This window comes from Halyomorpha halys, unplaced genomic scaffold (genome assembly GCF_000696795.3).
Source record: "Halyomorpha halys isolate HHAL.00 unplaced genomic scaffold, Hhal_1.1 Scaffold1401.1, whole genome shotgun sequence".
NCBI classification, from domain to species: Eukaryota; Metazoa; Arthropoda; class Insecta; order Hemiptera; family Pentatomidae; genus Halyomorpha; species Halyomorpha halys.
This window is the reverse complement of record NW_027108444.1, coordinates 36,649-55,606: the sequence shown is the minus strand read 5'-3', so window position 1 is coordinate 55,606 and position 18,958 is coordinate 36,649.

Below are 18,958 nucleotides of genomic sequence, written 5' to 3'. Positions count from 1 at the left end.
GTAAAAAAGGCGTTGGAATCCACATGCTTGTGATTCTGTGTGATTTACTTTGCAGAAGTTGTACTAGTGTCGACTATTACCTTCAATTTAGTCTACTTTTATTATTAAATAAAACAAAATGAAAACAATAAATAAATAAAATGAAACATTTCAACATGATTCTGAACTATGGGAACATTCTTTAATTATTTGAAACGCAGAAAGAATAATTACTTTTTTTTTTTTTTAACAGTTCACGAACAATAGTACAAACGTGTAGATGCATCATGCATTATGGATAGAAACATTTAGGTGCATTTAGGATGCTAACTATAGAAGCTTGACATAGTTTTTGCAATTGGGTAAACGCATGTATTTTTAATGAATACGTTTTTTGCCTGTTCCACACTTCAGTGTAGCCACTTATATATTTGCATGCTTTATGAATACCAATGCCATTATAAATATTAGTTCATCTCTCCAACTCCTACACATTCAATTTTTTTAGATGCGAATTCAGAAGTAGCGCATTTTAATTATGAAGTACCACTACAATAGAACACCTTGTATAGCAGATTTTCAAATAAGTCTCTGGTTACTTCTCCCTTGACCTGTACTAAACCTCTACCACACATTTTCTCAGTCTAGATGGGGCAAATTAGGTCTTAGGAAACTTACGTTTTCAATCCAAGCCATCATATGTCTGTTTGAAGTTTATAAAGAGGTGCAAATCAACGTATCATTCGTTTTATTTCACTAGTATGTTCCTAAAAGTGGATATGTTAAATAATGGATATCCGAAGACAGAAACCACATTGATTAATTGAGTTCTCTTGTTGATGATAGAGATAGGAATTAATAAAGCGAAAGACAACACCTCGCAGTGTTGTCCCGCAATGACTTCGGAATTTCACCCCTTCTAAAATAACAAGGAAAAAATTTAATAAATAAATAAATATGAACAGCTACAACCCATAGAGGATCAACCACCCTAATTAAGAGTACCCATTTTATGGGGTTGGGTGGATTCCAGAGCACAGGGTTGTCTCAAAGCTTCAGTAACAGAATAAATAATCTTCCTCAACCGGATTCGAACCCTTATTATCGAATCATTAATATACAAAAATTAAAAGGAAACTAAAAAAAAAAATATAAACATAAGGAAATATTTTTTAAACTTCTAGAACGAGTTTCCAAATAAAAAATAACTACATATTTCATCATGAACATATACTTTGTTTAGGATAAAAATGTTGAGTACTCCGATTTGAAATTTTACTGGGACCAACAAAAACTATAAATAGTCAGAAACGAGAAGTTTTGCTAGGGCAATTATTTTATTTTACAAAATTATCCTTCTGAATTTTAGGGTTCTTAAAAATCTGAAATTTTTAGTGGGTGGCAAATTTTAGCATCAAGATCGCTTTAAAATGATGAAAATAAATACCTCAAAAAATATCTTTTTAACGTTACTACTTTTTTATCCTTATTTTATCAAATCAAATAAATTTGAGGCTTTAAACAATTTAACTAACATTGTTTTACCATAAAAAGGGTACATTTTTGTTTAAATAAAATAGTTTTCTTTAGAAAATATGTTTTCAGGTGCCCTGGAATCAAAAACGGCCTCGAAGCAGTTCAATACAATTTATCACACAATCTGAGGACTCCACTGAAGGTCGATTTACCCAGATTCACTCGTCGATCTATAATACTTTTCCACTAGGGAATAGTCTTTCAATTGCATAACAAGGAAATTTTTTAAACTTGGTTATAAAGGCTTTTGAAACAATTTTTGTTTTAGTCCTATCTAAAGGTCCTCTCGTACAGGGCTAGTAAAATATTTTGGCTCCGGACAAATGTTTAAGTAGTTTTTAAAGATGTTTTTTTTTTTTTGGCGCCTACTCTGCAGATAATTTCTTATTTCGTCTGGTTTATAAGTTAATCTTTTAAAATTTATAGTTAACCAGTACTATATCGCAATTAGTACATTGAATATCTTTACCCTTTAAACATGCCCATAAAAACAATCGATGGAGCTAACAAATTCTGATGAACGTAGCCATACTCCACCATACTTACAGAATGGTCTCCGTAATATACAAATGCAATTGCGCCAATACAACAAAAATACAACGACCTCGCTCGAAGAGAAGATACGATATATTGGCGGGAGCGCCTCACACATTCAACAAAAAACGACCTTGGCCATTTCTGGTCCATTTTATTTTTTTCCCTTTCTCTCTCCCTCTTTTTCAACAACTACCTTCTAAATTAAAGAGAGCTTATTATCCTCTTAGCAACATTATATTCAACTAAAAGTGTATTGTAGATACGAAATTGGCTTATGAAAAGAAATTTGCGACATAGGTATGATTATCTGTAATTCAATTTTTTTTTTATACCAAGCAAGATGAAGGAATTAATTATAATATATTTATTATGTCAGGAGAAAATTAATATGTAAACGAACAAAAGGGTAAGAGATGTGTCATAATCGCCCCTTTTTCACAGAATGTTCAGAAATTCGAGGTTACGAAAAACAACTGTAAACTTAAACTCAGGAAATTGAGGTAAAACATTATGTGATGAGGTCACTAGATTCAAAATAGTTTTCTCCAAAATGTTTTGTGGGGAAGAGTAAATTTTATAGAAAAATGTATCAGGCTTTTCTGGTTAGTTAAGTCTCCCATCTAATAAATTGTAGAAACATCTCTTTAGACATAGTTGCTTCATGTGAAAAGCTAGAAGTGAATATCCCATAATGAATATTTACTGTATTAATGACCGTTAAATTTTTGTTTTTTTGTAACTTATAAAAAACAAGATATTGTTGCTAAAAGATACAACCAACAAAACTAACGTTATTAATAATATGATGGATGGTATACACATCATATAAATAATAACTACATCTTCAACAAACTACCACTGTCTTGACATCTGTAGCAAAATATGTTTTACAATGAAAAAATTGTTTTTGGAAAACCTCAGAACTATACCAATAATAAATATTTAAGATTGCGCCGAGTCTTATCTAAATACTAATAAATTTTTAATTCTGGTGTAGTTATTTTAATAATAATCAATACTGTTTCAGTAAAATGGATTCTTTATTACATTAATATATTATCAAAAAAGCACATTAATTAAGAATATAAAAAAAAAAACATTAATTGCAAACAAACCCAAGATATACAAATGCAACACCTTAGGAGAAACAATTACGAAGAGCAACTTTTTTTTACATGAGATTATAAAATCATAGTATTCCTAGAACTCAACTCAGGATAACTAAGACATTTGTGGATGATATCCTAAGCGATAAATGGCGGATATGTTTTTGTGAAATTGCTGCTTAAGATTACACTGGTGCTACTAGATCAGAGTAGTCAATTTTGCGTGCTAATCAGTGGGGTGCTAGTACATCAACATAGATCATTTAGGCACTGCGTTATAAATGTATAAAGAAAATAATGACAAAATTAGCTAGGGGCCTTTCTTATTAAAACCTTATCAAACTCATAAACGAAGAAATACTGACAAAAAATACATCTAATAATATATATGCAATTTGTAGAATAGTAAATCCATAAAGAAAATATTTAGAAAATGTTGATATTTTTAAATTATCATCAACAATTAAATACTTACGAAATAGTTTTTTCGAAAAAAATAAAAAAAATTTAAAACACTACAAGTAATAAGTTATAGAATTTCACGATTTTTTTACATCAAAACAACCTTAATCTTAAATATTTAATAAATTCATTAAATAGTCATAAATTAAACTATTTACCGAAAATATTTTAATAAAGAATTCACAAAAGGTTGATATTGTAAAAATAAAAATAGAATAAGCAATAATTAGAAATTTAAGATGGAGCAAGTCTCCTATTAACTAACACTCCTACCCACATTCGTAAATAAAAATGTCATAAAATTAAGTTATATAACTATAAGATCAAACATATACAAATACAATTTATTAAAAAATACCACGCTTGCTTAGTAAAGAAAAATCAGAACAATGCCTCGTTCAATACATCTTTTTAATTCACTCCTTGTATAGACGATTGCGGGCGTTTGACATTTGGCCTCTTTGCCCAGAAATACAATAGACATGACTGATCACTACTCATCGCGATTTGAAGAGGTTAGCAACAAAAATAAAACTTTCTAAAGCCAATTTACCTTTAGCATGAAATTTAAAGTTTAGAATATATATTAAAAAATCAGAAATTTAAACTAATAACCCTCAAAAAATATGAAGAAGGTTCAGTTCCTAACCTCATAACGAGTTAAATAAATGTAAAATTAATTGTCATAGAACTACCCATGCAATAGCATTTGATCAATTTAAAAAACATATTTCTTGAAATAATAAAACAATGTCAATGAAAAATATCTATAAACTAATCTTAACCGAATGGTTGTTAAAATAACTTTTTATTTTTTCAGCTTCCGAAATATTACTCCCTGTCAGCTGACTTTTTATTTGATTAAAACAATGTTAATTTCAAATAATTCGAAAAGAATTGAGCAATTAAAACATTTTAAGCTGGCTGCAAATTATGTTCATGTGGATAAAAAGCAATATTCCAGATTTTCATGGTCAAAACAACAATACTGATTTGTTGTATTTAACACTAGAAGTAATCTCCAGCTATACGACCTTTGTCACCAAATCTACTTATTAGTAGACATTTTTGTCATTTTGGCATAAGAAAGATAAATATCCATTATACATAACATATAAACAGAATGATTAGATCTATGTGTATTAAGTAATTGAAATTACTTTTCTATAACTGTAATTTGAAACTTCGAAAAGAAATTACAATTTTGATTTGTAATTTTAACTAATTGAAGAACCACTGTAATTGTAATAATGGTTTTAAATTACAATTACTAATTGAAGTTAAGTAATCGCAATTACATTTTACAGTAATAAGTAATTGCAATTACTTTTTTGCCCAACACTTTTTAACATTAATATACATGCATCAATCCTTTTTAAAGTTTTAATAGACAGATATAGAGATCTAGTGTATTCTACTAGAAATGTATAAAAATGTGCTTATTATCTAATGTAAGGTTAACAACAACTCAGCAGCACAATTATTAAAGACGTAGATATGTATTTTCGTCAACCAAAAACAAAACCGTCTCCGCGGGCCAGTGTTTCCCACGCAGCCATAACACTCTTATCACAACTGTCATAAAAATGTTAGAACAGTTTCAAATATACACGACCTCAGAAATGTAACGGCTGTGTTTATCAAAAGTTTCTTCACAGGAAGTAGGAATGATTCATACGCTCATGTCTTAGACAGGTCTAATCAATTATTTTGTCCGTTGGTTCAAGGGGAATTCGTAGGCAAAAGTGATTCATTAAATTGAATTCATAGACACGGATACTTTCAAATAATTACTAATTAACATTCAAGGACAAAAGTTAGACTAGGAGTAATAAGGATAATACGAACACAAAAAAAACGAAAATAAAGGACATTGGCTGCTTATCTTCCATTAAAAATCTACTTGTTTATTTCTTATCAATATATATAACATTTACGCAATAATTATTAATGAGCACAGCAGAGTAAATTATACTTCAAGTTTAACAAAATTTGGAGATTCACTCTAATTGATGATCGATAATGCAACGAGGGTTGAATATTGTTAATAACAAGCAAAAAAAAAATGTTTTAAGGGAATATTTTAAGGGTACAGTGTAAATAATTCTCTGAAAAACATTATCAGCATTACGTAGAAACTATATAAGTTAGTAGTACATTTCTTAAAATTTAAATTTAGCAACATACAGAATCAATTAAATTTAAATTCGGTTGAATCCAAAGTCCACTGGTCAAAAATGGTCTTAGGTGTGCATGTTCAATACAAAGGTTGCAATAAGCACAGCTTTGTAAGATTAGATTCTAAACAACTGAGCAAATAAATATAAAATGACAAGTTTCTTCAGTCCTTTAGTTCCTTCAGCGCGAATTAAATACTATCATAATGAATAATTATAAAACTTGACATTATAAATAACCAGTTGAAATGGATTATGAAAAAAAAAAACTGAAGAAACTTAAAGTGATCTTTGGACTAGTATACCTATTATTTGAAGTATAAGTCCTGAGCTATATGGTGATGTTATAGGAGACACTGAACACATAGCTACGACCGACTAGAGAATAGGGAGTGCACATACTGAGAGATGCTTACTGCTCGGAGGGAGCACCGGTACTGACTGACTAGGCTCGACAGAGCGACCGAGGTGGGGGCAGGTACTACAGGCCTTCCAGGAAGGTGGTGGGGATACCTGGGGCAGATGTTCCAGCTCCAGGTAAAGTCCTTTAGGTTCATATTTCTTTACAATGCTCTTCTTTAAAAAGTTCCATCCTCAATATATTTTTTAAAATATTTAAGTTTGTTACTAAAAGTTTCGAAGTATCCCAAATCTGTAATAAAACATTTAGAATGATGAGCTTTCCGTACGAAACGTCAAAAATATACTATTTGAATTTTTTTGTGATCGTAGGGCTCTGGCAGTAATATTCAATGTATTATATTATTTTTAAAATAAAAGAAATAATAAATAGAAATTTTTTTTTAAAAAACATATAGATATATATGTATAAGTCTTTAAAAGTTAATCATAATACATTCTTGATTTTTAATTATAAATTTACAATAATCTAAAATATTAATAGCAATAAAAAATCAGTAATCACGTAGCCCCTTATTAGGGCGTGAAAAACAATTAAAACTTAATGTTACTAAATAAAACTTAGTAATTTATAACTTTATTTTAAAAATTTATATGCATTATAATTAATTTACATGGATAATGGTGGGAGTTTATTTATAAGGAACTGTTCTACTAGCTCTAAGGACCCGGGTTCAAATCTGTCTATGGCAGTTTATTATTTTATCAATTTTTAATTTTCATTATCCGTGAGTCAGCCCTGTGGGTTCTGGAGCCTCCGGGGTCCATTCGGCCACATTAAGTGGGTACTCTGAATTGGGTAAAAATCTGTCGATCGAGCTTGATTCTGACCAAATCACCTCCTTGCAGAACCGTTGGTCTAGTAACAGTACTTCTTTACAGAGTACTGCACCCCTGACCCTTCATAGGTTTCAGCTGTACTAATTTATTATTTTTTTCAATATGTATAATATGGGCTATAATTTATACATTTTTGAAGAACAATAGAAGTGAAATCAGTTTTATTCTTAATATAATAAATTTATATTTTACAGAAAAGTTTTAAAATGATTTCACAGAATAAAACTGCTTCTTGGCAGGTGGTCAAAAAAAGAGCGAACAAGCAAAATCTTAGACCAGGAATAACCCTTTTACCGTAGTATCTTTCTTTGGGGTCAATTGGCTGATTGTACACCTGGAAAACCTGAAAGAATAATCCAAAAATAGCACAAAGAAGCAGTTTTGTGCAAAGAAACTCGAAGGAAGCTCAGTAAATATCTTAATTATCTAAATCAATGGTTCTCAACCTTTTTTTTTTTTGGCCGTGGAACCCTTTAGGTAGAAGTAGGAAAATGGGGGAACCCTTTTGGTAGAATTAGGAAAAAGTATGGATCCCTTTCGGTAGAATTAGGAAAATGGCGGCACCCTTTTGATGGAAGTAGGAAAATGGCCGAATCCTTCTGGTAGAAGTTAGAAAATGGCAGATCAGAACGTCATTTGATTGAAATAAAGTGATTCGTCTATTTAGTAAAAGGTAAGATAGGCTAGGATATCTGCTCAATTCCTGCGCAAAATTTGCAGAAAATCTAAGATGGAAAGGTTCGAAACTATATTGAGTTGATGTGGAATGACCCATTCACAAACTACTTCGTAAAACCCATTGAAGACGCTCGCGGAATCCCACTTGGTAACCATCAATCTGAATAGTATTGGCGGCTCCTTTGCAATTGAAGAATCCAATCTTTCTTCAATTGCGAAGAAGTTAAAAATGAGCAAACCATGGGCTGAGGAAATACTGTTAAACCCGTACCAATCCTACTAGAAACCCAGTAACCAAGTCATTCAACATATCACTGTTCACCTTCGACAAGTTAAGAAATATTTTTTAAAAATTTTAATTGAAGATATTTCAAACATATTACCGATAGAAAAATATGTTTCAATTAATATTTATTCTGAACAGCTGATCCACATAAGTCAACAAGTAAATGTGATGCGAGTTATATTTTGATGGTATACACGGTCTTAATGAGAATCTAACCAATGGTAAAACTCCAGTAACATTTTTAAAGAAGACCCCGATGCCATTTATTCAGACACTTCGGAAGATTGTTAAATTGAAGAGGACGCAAAGCTAGAAACAAGTTCGATTGAGAGTTCATCATGGAAGTATTGATATCTGATTCTGGCCTAATCGGAAACATGGGACATTTAGGTCATTATGGGTTATTTTCTTTCTGATAAAGTAAGGAGCATTTCGTTTTTAAGGTCTGGATACGAAAGGAACTAAATGGTTTTATCGGAGCTGCAAAGTTCAACGCAGTAAGCCCCAATTAGGCCTTAGTATAGTAGTGTAAATGAGTCTCTTATTGACTTTTAATTGAAAGAACGCGTGTCTAGTAAGTGTTATAATGGTCGGAAATGGTGAACATTTTCCTGTCCTTTCAGTCTTGTATGAGGGTTCCAAGTTAGTCGTTTGTCCAAATATAGTCGGACATGGATCGGTACAAGGATAAGTGTAGTATTATGGCAGGATTCTAAAGGAAACAATGTATATTAAAAACTAAAGATAAAATTTCAAAAAAAATCTATATGCACATTATTTTGGTCAGTTGCACAAGGTGCTAGATTACCTTGAAATATCCCAAAGCGTTTCCAAAGGGTCGAAAAGTGGTTCACATGAAAGAATTAGGATTCACTTACATTCGGTCAATTCTTTGTTAAGGAGAGTCGAAGAAGTTGGAGTGGGGTTTCTAAAAAATAATGTGTATTTAGTTTATATACTTTATTACAATATACAATATGGAAAACGAAATTGATCCGCTGAGAGTGGGACTTTCGGTCAGTTTAAATACAAAATACATATTTGTTCCTACTTTCATTAACTTTTGAAATGAAAACTCCTTAACAGAAGTTTAAAAATATTCATGAGTAATTAATATTTTTTTACTCGTATCTGTCTTCAAACGAAAAATCTGAGATGTTTATACTCTTATTTCAAGCATACCAGTCTAACAAGCTGGGATTGTTTAAAAGATTCTTTGATCCTTAGCATGTGGGTACTTTTGATAACAATGAGCCATTCAAGAAAGGCATTACTTTGTATTGAACTATTTCCTAAATAAAGTCAACGTAAGCATCCGGCAGTCGGTCTTTCTGAAGTCATAAGAATACTGAGGAAAACCTTATCTGAAATAAACAAACTATGAAAGGATTTTTTGTTGTGCTTCCAATGGGAAACAAACAATTCTGGTGATTAAAAATATTATTGCTGCAGTGTTAATTTTTTCAAATATTTTCATAAGTAGTTTTTGATGTTAAAAGATATGCCGAAATCAAGTACGAAGCCGATGGTTCTAAAAAATTCTTCAGCATATAAACATGATTTTTTTTTTTTTTAGTGACGTTTACTGATTGAGTTAAAAATATCAAGATGTTGATAACAATACATTGGCATGTTTTTATTATTCCCTAAATAATTAATTCTTTCATACCACAATCAACAAATAAACAAACATTTGGTGAGCTATCTCATACGATCAAAATTTGTTTGATGTATTTTCGCTAAATGATTTTGGAGATTAACATTTTTGATGTATGAATATCATTCAAATTAGTAATTCGAATGCAACTGGAATGTTCAGGATATGATTTTCAAATTATTGGATGAACTAATAAAAAGTGAAGGAATTACCATCGCACCTTAAGCAGAATATATAAGAAGATGGTCAGGGTTGCGGTCAAAAGTGAAACGAAAATAGTTTACAACTATTGAAATCGGTTGAACAGGAAGTCCTGTTCCTGGGGCGAAACGTCGGAAAATAAATAGTTGTAAACTATTTTTGTTTCATTTTTGACTGCAACCCTGACCATCTTATATATCAATTTTTACGGTCAACTATTTTCATATATACTTAAGCAGAATATTTTAAAACATATTTAAGAAGCCCCTTTGCAAATAATGGTCTTATTCAAATCATTTTAAGTGTTTAATTATCGTTCATATGATTGTATAGATTTATTCATATGTTTTATGTTATACGTTTTGAGTAATACGCAAATAAAAGTTACTTTTCGTCATAAGTCCTTTTGGACTCTATAAATGAAAAGAATGGCTTTAAAGAAAAAGATTTCAGCCAAATTTCATTTTATTAGACCCAGCCTTATAGAAACGTTTTTCAGCCAACCTAGTAAGTGGCCGAAAATGCCATTTAGAGCCTAGATTTTTATAGAAATAAAATTTGACAGCAAAAATAAATAAAGAAACTGATGTCAAGGCATATTAAATAAATAAATTAAGTACTTAAAAAAGTATATTTTTCTATGATTAAAAACCTTACTGATAGTTAAGGTGTGATTTTATAAAATATTTTATTAAAATACGTTTTAACAATTTACTGACCTAAACCTAAAACGTTGGTTGTAACTATCCAACTAAATATTAAGTAATTTAATGCGCCAGTGCTTATCCATCATACAAGAATTTACTCATCTGTGTAAAATTATCTCTTACGTTATCTTACAATATCTCTACAAAGCCCAGCCAAATTTAATTTTTAATTTATACTACATTAGACATATACTAAGTCTGTAACGACAATAGTAAATCTTATGCCATGTATTGACAACACAGAGTTGAAAAAAAAGGTTAAATTTAATTGAATAGATAATCAAAATAGCAGTGACCGATTCAGACCTGGTAGCAAGTACCTATAGAGCTAACACCAGATGTGCAGAGTACCTTTGGCTGCATCATGACCAGCCATAAAGATAAGCGGAAAAACTAAAAGTGTTTTGGAGATCAAAAGAAACCCGAGTTTGGTCGAGTTTTGGTCTATGCCCCCAAAATTTTATCAGCCAATGAAATGGCTGGAAAGAAAGGAAAGGGGGAAATGGTCATTTTTAGCATGGAGGAATGGAGAGAGGCATTCTGAGGAAGTCATCTGAAGTAGTACAGTCCAATGGGAGCAAAGCATGATCCGAAGACGTGGACTCCAGCGAAGCGAGTCTGCCAAAGGCAGCCGCAACAAATAAGTTGATTAGTACTAAGCTGTTATTTTGAATAGAAAAGTAATTAGAAATTCGAATTAATAGAATATGTAAGGTCGCCTCCGGTATTTTCAATCCAATAGTAATTAAGCTTAAATTATAATCAATATGTTTATTAAGCTCTCTTTCGGGTTGATTAAGATATTTCATATGTTCAATAACTGTAAACTAATGTTATTCCGACTTAATTCTATAGTTTAAACACCTTTCATGTCACCTGCTTGGCATAGCATCGTCAATTTGTGACCCAATTGGAAAAGAAATTCAATGACTAATTATATACAATTAAATCTAGCACACCATAGCAAGAGGTTTAAAAATGTCATGTGTCCAAGAAATAATAGTATATCTTTTATTGTATGTAGAGTGGTGAATACGTATCGTTGGTTTGGGAAGTTTTTGGCAGAATACTTGACGAAGATCTTCATCGTAAATTGTCGACGAAGAAACTCGCAGTAGAAGAAGATAAATTGAATTTATAAATAACCATCAAACTTAGTGGACTCTCATGTCATCTCAATACTCGTGTATCCACAGTTTCAAGACATTATGAACGGATATGAAGAAATCTCTGTTTATAACTGTGTTAGGTATCACGTGAACTCACACAGTACACGTCTAAGTGGCAGAGACAGCTAGAATTTTCTCGAAAGAACTGTAATTTATTAGAGGATAATGGACATTGTTCAGAAGGACAAACGTACAGTAAACTCAGACGCTTGAACAAATAATGGAAGTTACAATACGTCCTGGGGCGTAGGTCCCAGAGCGTTTGGTTTGGAATGTTGTAAGTTCGATTTCCACCTGGAGCAGTTAATATTTATTTTTTGGCGGTCCCGAAAAATAAATCTTGAAACTCCCATCTTGGTTAGTACGCGGCGGTAACTCTGGTAGCCGCTAAGGGTTGGCAAAAAGGACCATTATGCTAACTTGCCGGACTAGTTAGTGCCCACTAAATAGCAATACCAATAAAATATGTAAATTTTGTGAACAAACTCTTGTAAAGTTTGACAATAGACGGTATAAAATAACGATTTATTATTCCGTTATAAATAATTACAATACGAGAGTCAATGTAGCTTAGGTCCACAGAAATTTAACTTTACTTGCTGTTTCTGTCAAAACTTGCAACAAACCACATTGTAATATGTTTTAGAAGAACCAACGTCATATAGAATTTGAATATAAAAGTTTTTCAAGCCGATTTATAGTTTTGGCCATCACTTCAATGTTGCTTGATTTGATAATATTTTTTTATTCCCTTAATCGAGTGACCTAATTAATTTGTAACAGACATTTTATGTGAGACAACCTAATACATATATAGCGCAAATGGAATGGCGTGATAGATGTATATAAATGGATCATGGATTTAAATGAATCTAGGCTGAAAGGGATTGCTTTCAAGTGGCAAAGTGAATGCCATGCTGGGGCAAATTATTTATCCTACCCTGAAGTTGAAATCCGTTTATATTGCAAACTGGTGGGTTGGGGCATTTTCGTGTGGAAGATTGATGATTGGATGAGAACATCTGTGCTCTCCACCGCGGCCATCTCTGCCGTTATGATTTATCACCACACTATTCACTCATATCATGCCATGTACGACTAAATATGTCAGAATTTTCGAGCATTAATCCTATTTTTGTCATATTTTATTTCTAGCTTACCAATGTGGAGTAACAATAATTTTAGAATACAATAAGGTCCATTAATAATAGGCTCATTGAATCGCTGGAGACCTGAACCTCTTTGTCTTAGATTTTATTTTGTGTATTTGCTCTACAAAATAAATTTATTAAATACATGTTTTCACATTTTTTTTTTCCTCAGTAGTTTTTTAATCTTAATTCTCCAAAATTATGGTAATTTTGAACTTCATAATTTTCAACTAACTTCATAATTTTCAATTAACTTCATAAAACTGGTTTGAACTTCATAATTATTGTGTATTGTATTAATTATTATGTTGAGCGGGGAGGGTCCGCTTTGCTGGTGGTGATAGAAATTAGGTTCAGACTGCAGACCCCAAACATCGTCCCATGGTAAGAACATTTACCAAGGGGACATCTCCTTGCCATCTCCCAGGAGGTGATGGAGGGGCAATTTCCCGAAATAGCGGGTTGGTGAAGGCCTTCAACCCATCAAAAAATTTGATGTGTCTCCGGCCAATGTACTCCGGAACAGAGGGCAGCTGGAGCTCATCGTGGATGGCAGTGTTTCTGGCCCTCTGCTACGCTGTTCCTCATACGAATTGTCGAAGTACGGAGTTCTGGAAGCTCTGCAATCTGTGGAGTGTGGTCTTGTACATATGTTTGAGTAGAGGTGCACCGTAGAGCAGCGTCGGTCGAATGACGGCATTATATATTTGGAGCTTGAGTCTGAGTGAGAGCTGCGGAGATTAAACGTAGTTTAAACTGTGATCGTGAAACCGGTCCATTGAGGTTCACGGCTCTGGCGATTTCAAAGTCCAAAACCCCAAGAGGAAAAAAAAAGGAGTTAATTAATTTAACTCCAATGTTTTATTACTTTCATAAAAACGATATACAGTTAAGCAAAATTGATGAATCTGCCAATGATAGGAACAGTAAAAGTGGCGGCTGTTTCAGAGATAAAAAAAAATTTATTAGGTCTTTTAAGAAAAAAAAAATTTGGGTGATTTCTTTTCAGAAAATGGTTCAGTATTTACCTAGACTATACAAGAAATAGTCCCCCTGTGGCATGTTCAATAATCTACATTTATATTGTGGCATGTTTAATAATCTAAATAAAAATATTAAGATTTAAAATTAATTTATTATTAAGATTTAAATTCAAGAGCCCATGCATGACCGGAAGATATGAATAGATTTGATTTCTTTTTTCGCTCCCTAATCTGCGATATTACTATATGAAATAATAAGTGTTTTTTCGACCCAGCTTACTGATCATTGCATACTAAACAGTCACAATTTTGATCTCAATAAGGTAAAAATTTAAAATAGGCAGCAGATAAGCCAGAAAACATTTAGAATCAATGAATATAAATAAAAAAAAGGAGCACATAATTTCAAAGGATTCGAAAACCAGACACATTACTTTAAAAAAATAATAAAATACTATTCACCCCTCTCAGAGTTAGAATGATACAGATAGATTTATTTAACGTCGTTGAATGCCCCCACCCTTTCAATTCCTGTTAAAGCATCTTTTGTATACAAATAAACTAACTTTGGATCGTCACTTTTTCTATTATTATTATTTTTCCACACGCTAAGAGAGGTATCATTTTTAAATGAAAACATATCTCAAATGAAATTTAAATCGATAGAGTCCACCCTGCATTCCAAAAATCCCTTGCTTGCCTTTCGGAGCCATTGGATTGGAAGTTTACGAAGTTTCTCATAAACTAATTGTTTATTCATTCCAAATCTATCTGATTTTAGTGCCTCAGTGAATTTTCTTATTTTAACTGTAAAACATGTTATTTTACTTTAATTTTCGTAACTAAGAAATTCCCCATTTATCCTCAGGAAGATGAACGATGAACGATGTTCATGGAACTCTTGCGGAAGCGTTGGGAAAGTTTGTTGAACTAGTTGTAAGTTTATTGAAGCCTATATCAGATTATTACTGGCCATTTATAACTTAATTGAGAAATCAGACTTCCAAGTATTTTAGAGGGCATTGTTTAATTAAACGAAGAGGTTCTTCTTTAATTTTAATGACTATTCCTTTCAAAGTAAGTTTTTTTTTTTTCATTTTTTGAAATAAAGACCACATTTTCTTATAAATACTCCTGAGTTTTTGAATTTTTTTTTTTTAAATATTGTAACTTTTAAAATAAATTAAACAATATAAAGGATAAAATTATTTAAAACATACTGTTATTTTTATCTCTATTTTTTAAAAGAAATTTTTGCTATATTTTTAATCACCTTTGAAGGCTATACGCGACCTAAAGACGTTTATGAATAGTATGAACGATATGCTTTGTGCTTTAAAATAATATTTTAACAAATCTATACAAATTTGAGCTATTAAATCGAATGGATAAGTTGACAAATATTAAGAGTTATCTTAAAAATGTTAAGTTTTGCAGATCTCCGCAATCTTTCTAGCCATAAACAGCCCGAAGATATCAATCGATTTGTTTTTAACTTTCCATAATTCACATTTTTTCCGTAGTGTTATGAATTGAAGAAAAAAAGTGTATGGAAAGAAATGTTTTACTCAGGAAGCACTTTACAGCCATTACCATAACTGCATTGGTGTGGGAAATATGGATGTTGATTGTGGTCTACCTAGGAAATTTGAATATTTCGAGTATTTAATGCAACTTCATACCTGTGGAAACAAGTTTACTACACACTAGGTTTTACCCTTTATAAGGGTAACATTAGAAAACGTTTATAGGATATGGAAAAATAAATTACAATTTAAGAATTAACTTTATAACTGGAGTTATTTAAAAAAAAAAAGTTGTTGGCCTTTTGTTTTCTACAGAAATCTCGTATGTTGATCAGATGTGCAATTGGTCATGGACTTGTATAACTCAAATGAATAAAATCGTAGAGCGCTTCCATAATTCACATCTAAAACAATCTTCCATCAGAGAATCCCAAGGTACACACCAGTAATGTGCAGAAATATAATCATCAAAAACAATTTATCATCGAACTTTTTTCACTTTCGATGATTGTATTGGATAGCCAACTGATGTTTGGACAACAAGAAAATATATCCTGAGTAAGAACCTTCAAATTAAATACTTTTCTCTCCTACCTAATACTACAGAGAAATTAAAATATATATACTACTACAAAACTCAGGAAGCTGTTAGAGGAGCAAGGTAGTGAGTATTTCTAAAACGGGACGCTCCTACCTCAGGTAGTTGGGGAAGATCTTCGAACTCTTAAATAGCTCCTTTCTCACAGTCCCAATTGTAAAAAGTTTTAGTAACACTAGAAGAGTCTTTTTTTCTATTCAGAGAGATACACAGGAAAAAAATAAAGGTTTTTGGGGGTTTTCGGGGAACTGTAAGAATAGTAACAAGAGATTTTGTAATGGTCTTGTTAGCATTGATGTGATAGGCGTGCTCGTTCACCTGAATATAGTATTACTTTCTTCAAGTTGACTACTTTAACATATTAGTATAGGTCTGTTCCAACAACCACCACTACTGACTGTCCAGACCTGTATGGAGCACGCATTGAAGCTTTTAAAAGGGGAAAATCCGTACTACGCATGCTCCGTACAGTTCTGGATAGTAAGTAGTGGTGGTTGTTGTAACAGACCTAAAGTTTTCCTCTTTTTATTTGTCTGACCCACTTCAGAAATGGTATAAAAGTTGTTTTTTATACCTAAAAGTATTTGAATTTTACTTCCTTGGATTCGTGCTCTACTAAGCTATATGCAGTCAAACGAGTATTTAATACCAAAAATAGAATGCGTTAAAAATAAAAGTCGCCCGAAATTTCCAGTAAGCCATCACAGCAATTAAAAATTGGCGATATATAACTTTTTCTTTACTCGCTCTACCACAGTGTTCTAAAACGTCAACCTGAAGACAATAATAGCCAATCGCAATTCTTCGCCCTTACAAACAGCAATATTAGGGAAATAGTATAAAAGTTGTTTTTTACTCCTCAATTTATTTGAATTTTACATCCTCGGATTCGTGCTCTACTGGCGATATACAGGTATATTTGGATAAGGAGCCCGGTCTTGTCCCATGTAATAGAACTTTAAAATTGTATCAGACATTTTTTCGTAATAAAAACTTGTATTAACACAATCTTGATGACTAACTTAAACATATACTTGATCTCATACCCACGTCGAGACATTTTTTGGCTATCGTTGAATAAATGGTGGGACTTAAGCTTAATGAAATTGTAGCCATCAGGTTACAGAGTGTGGGAAACGTTTGCACGTGTGCATGTATACGCATAAGGATGTGAGGGGAGAACTGGATGCAATTATAAACAGATTCCAGAGTGCAGCGGTTAGAGAGGCTTCTCGATGCATTAGCTGATAATGTCATCGGGGAGGACTGGGTAAACACGTAGCGGCGGTCCAACTGCTCGAGTAACCGCACAAGTGATCACTGGCTCAAGTGGGCCTCCCGAGGGCTTCGTGGGAAAGGGCGTGGGCAGTCCCTTGAGTAAGTAACCAAGGATATTAGGGTCTGTTTTCCTGGCAATGAGTAATTTCTTCAGGGTACTGTGTGTTGAATGGGAACTGTTGGGATTACTTGTCGTTTCTTGTCAATGTATGATTTTTTATGCCAATTGCACCAAAACTCACAATTCTATGAAATCTTTTTTAGTTTTTAAACGTTACTTACTTAATGTTTCACGTAGATGGTTGAGGATTTTACTTAACTCACCCATATATCTAATTTTTGAAATATCGTTTTTGTATTATTTTTATTTATATAAGTAGGAGGACAGAGTTTTTGTATGCCAAAATGCTGGGACGCACAATTTGGCTAAAAATGTTCCATTCCTTATTTTTCTTATGAGGAACTAATAGATATAACGTAGAAAACCTTTGTGATCCCTCCTTCAGAATCTACATATCCTATCTGCTAAATTAGGGGAATCAATCATAGGTTACTTTTCCAAAATTATCAATTTAGTTAAACGATTAGCCCAAAGTTTCAAGTACGAATAAGATGTTTTAAAATGTTATTAATTTAATGGTGATGTATGGCAGTGGTTTACAAAGAGTTTAATATTTATGCCACTTTCCCAAAATATTACCAAAAAAATTAAAATTAAAATAGTAAATATACAGTACATTCTAGCATTTACTTCGCTCTGTTTTATCTCATTTTGCTACGTATTCAACCATGGGCTAGCCAGGATTTCGCCAAGGGGGGACCAGGCCTTAATCCATTACACACACATTCGTACATACATACTGAAAAACTGGCTAAGAGAAAGATATCCTATTCCGCATTGCAAGAAATACTCCCACCATTTTATTCTACTTCTTAAAATTCAATCATTACTTTTTGAATTTTTATTACCCATAATCACAATATATTACTATTGAAAGTGGAACAATTGAATATAAATCGTTAACAACTAGTTCTAACCAATGGCTCGCATAATGAAAATATAAGCCAGTTCAGGACTTTTTATCTCTGATGATTTTTCGAACGCAACGATCCTTCCCAATTATTCCATGTTTCTAGAAAGAACCGTAAATCAAAAAAGTTTGCTACTTTATTTCTTTTTTCTTCTTGGGTCCTACCTCTCTAAGGATAATTTAAAAAAAATTCTAGCTCTACAAGGGTGCCACGAAATTTTTTTAGTCCAAGAAGGGTGTGGTCCCCGGACGAAAAATGTTTCTGAACCGCTATTGTATGCAAGGAATGAAAAACCACTAATTTATATCAAATTTTGGCCTGTCAACTGCAAGTTTGTAATTCACTAAGTTAATTGATATTGTTGAAAATCTCATTGGCTTCTTCTTGCTACCTACCAGATTAGAGAATGTAAGAGATGTCATATTCAGCATCTTCATATGCAAAGTTATCACGGTTGCTCCTAGTCTCACTGATTCGATTAAGAACATATTTAAAGGCACCACGAAATATATGTACGATAGTTTCTAAAATTTACTGTCAAATTTCGCTTTTATATTTAATTATAATTATAATTATTACTAAAACAGGCTTTGTGTATTTGCTAATATACGCGAAGAAGGGGAAATGAAATGCTT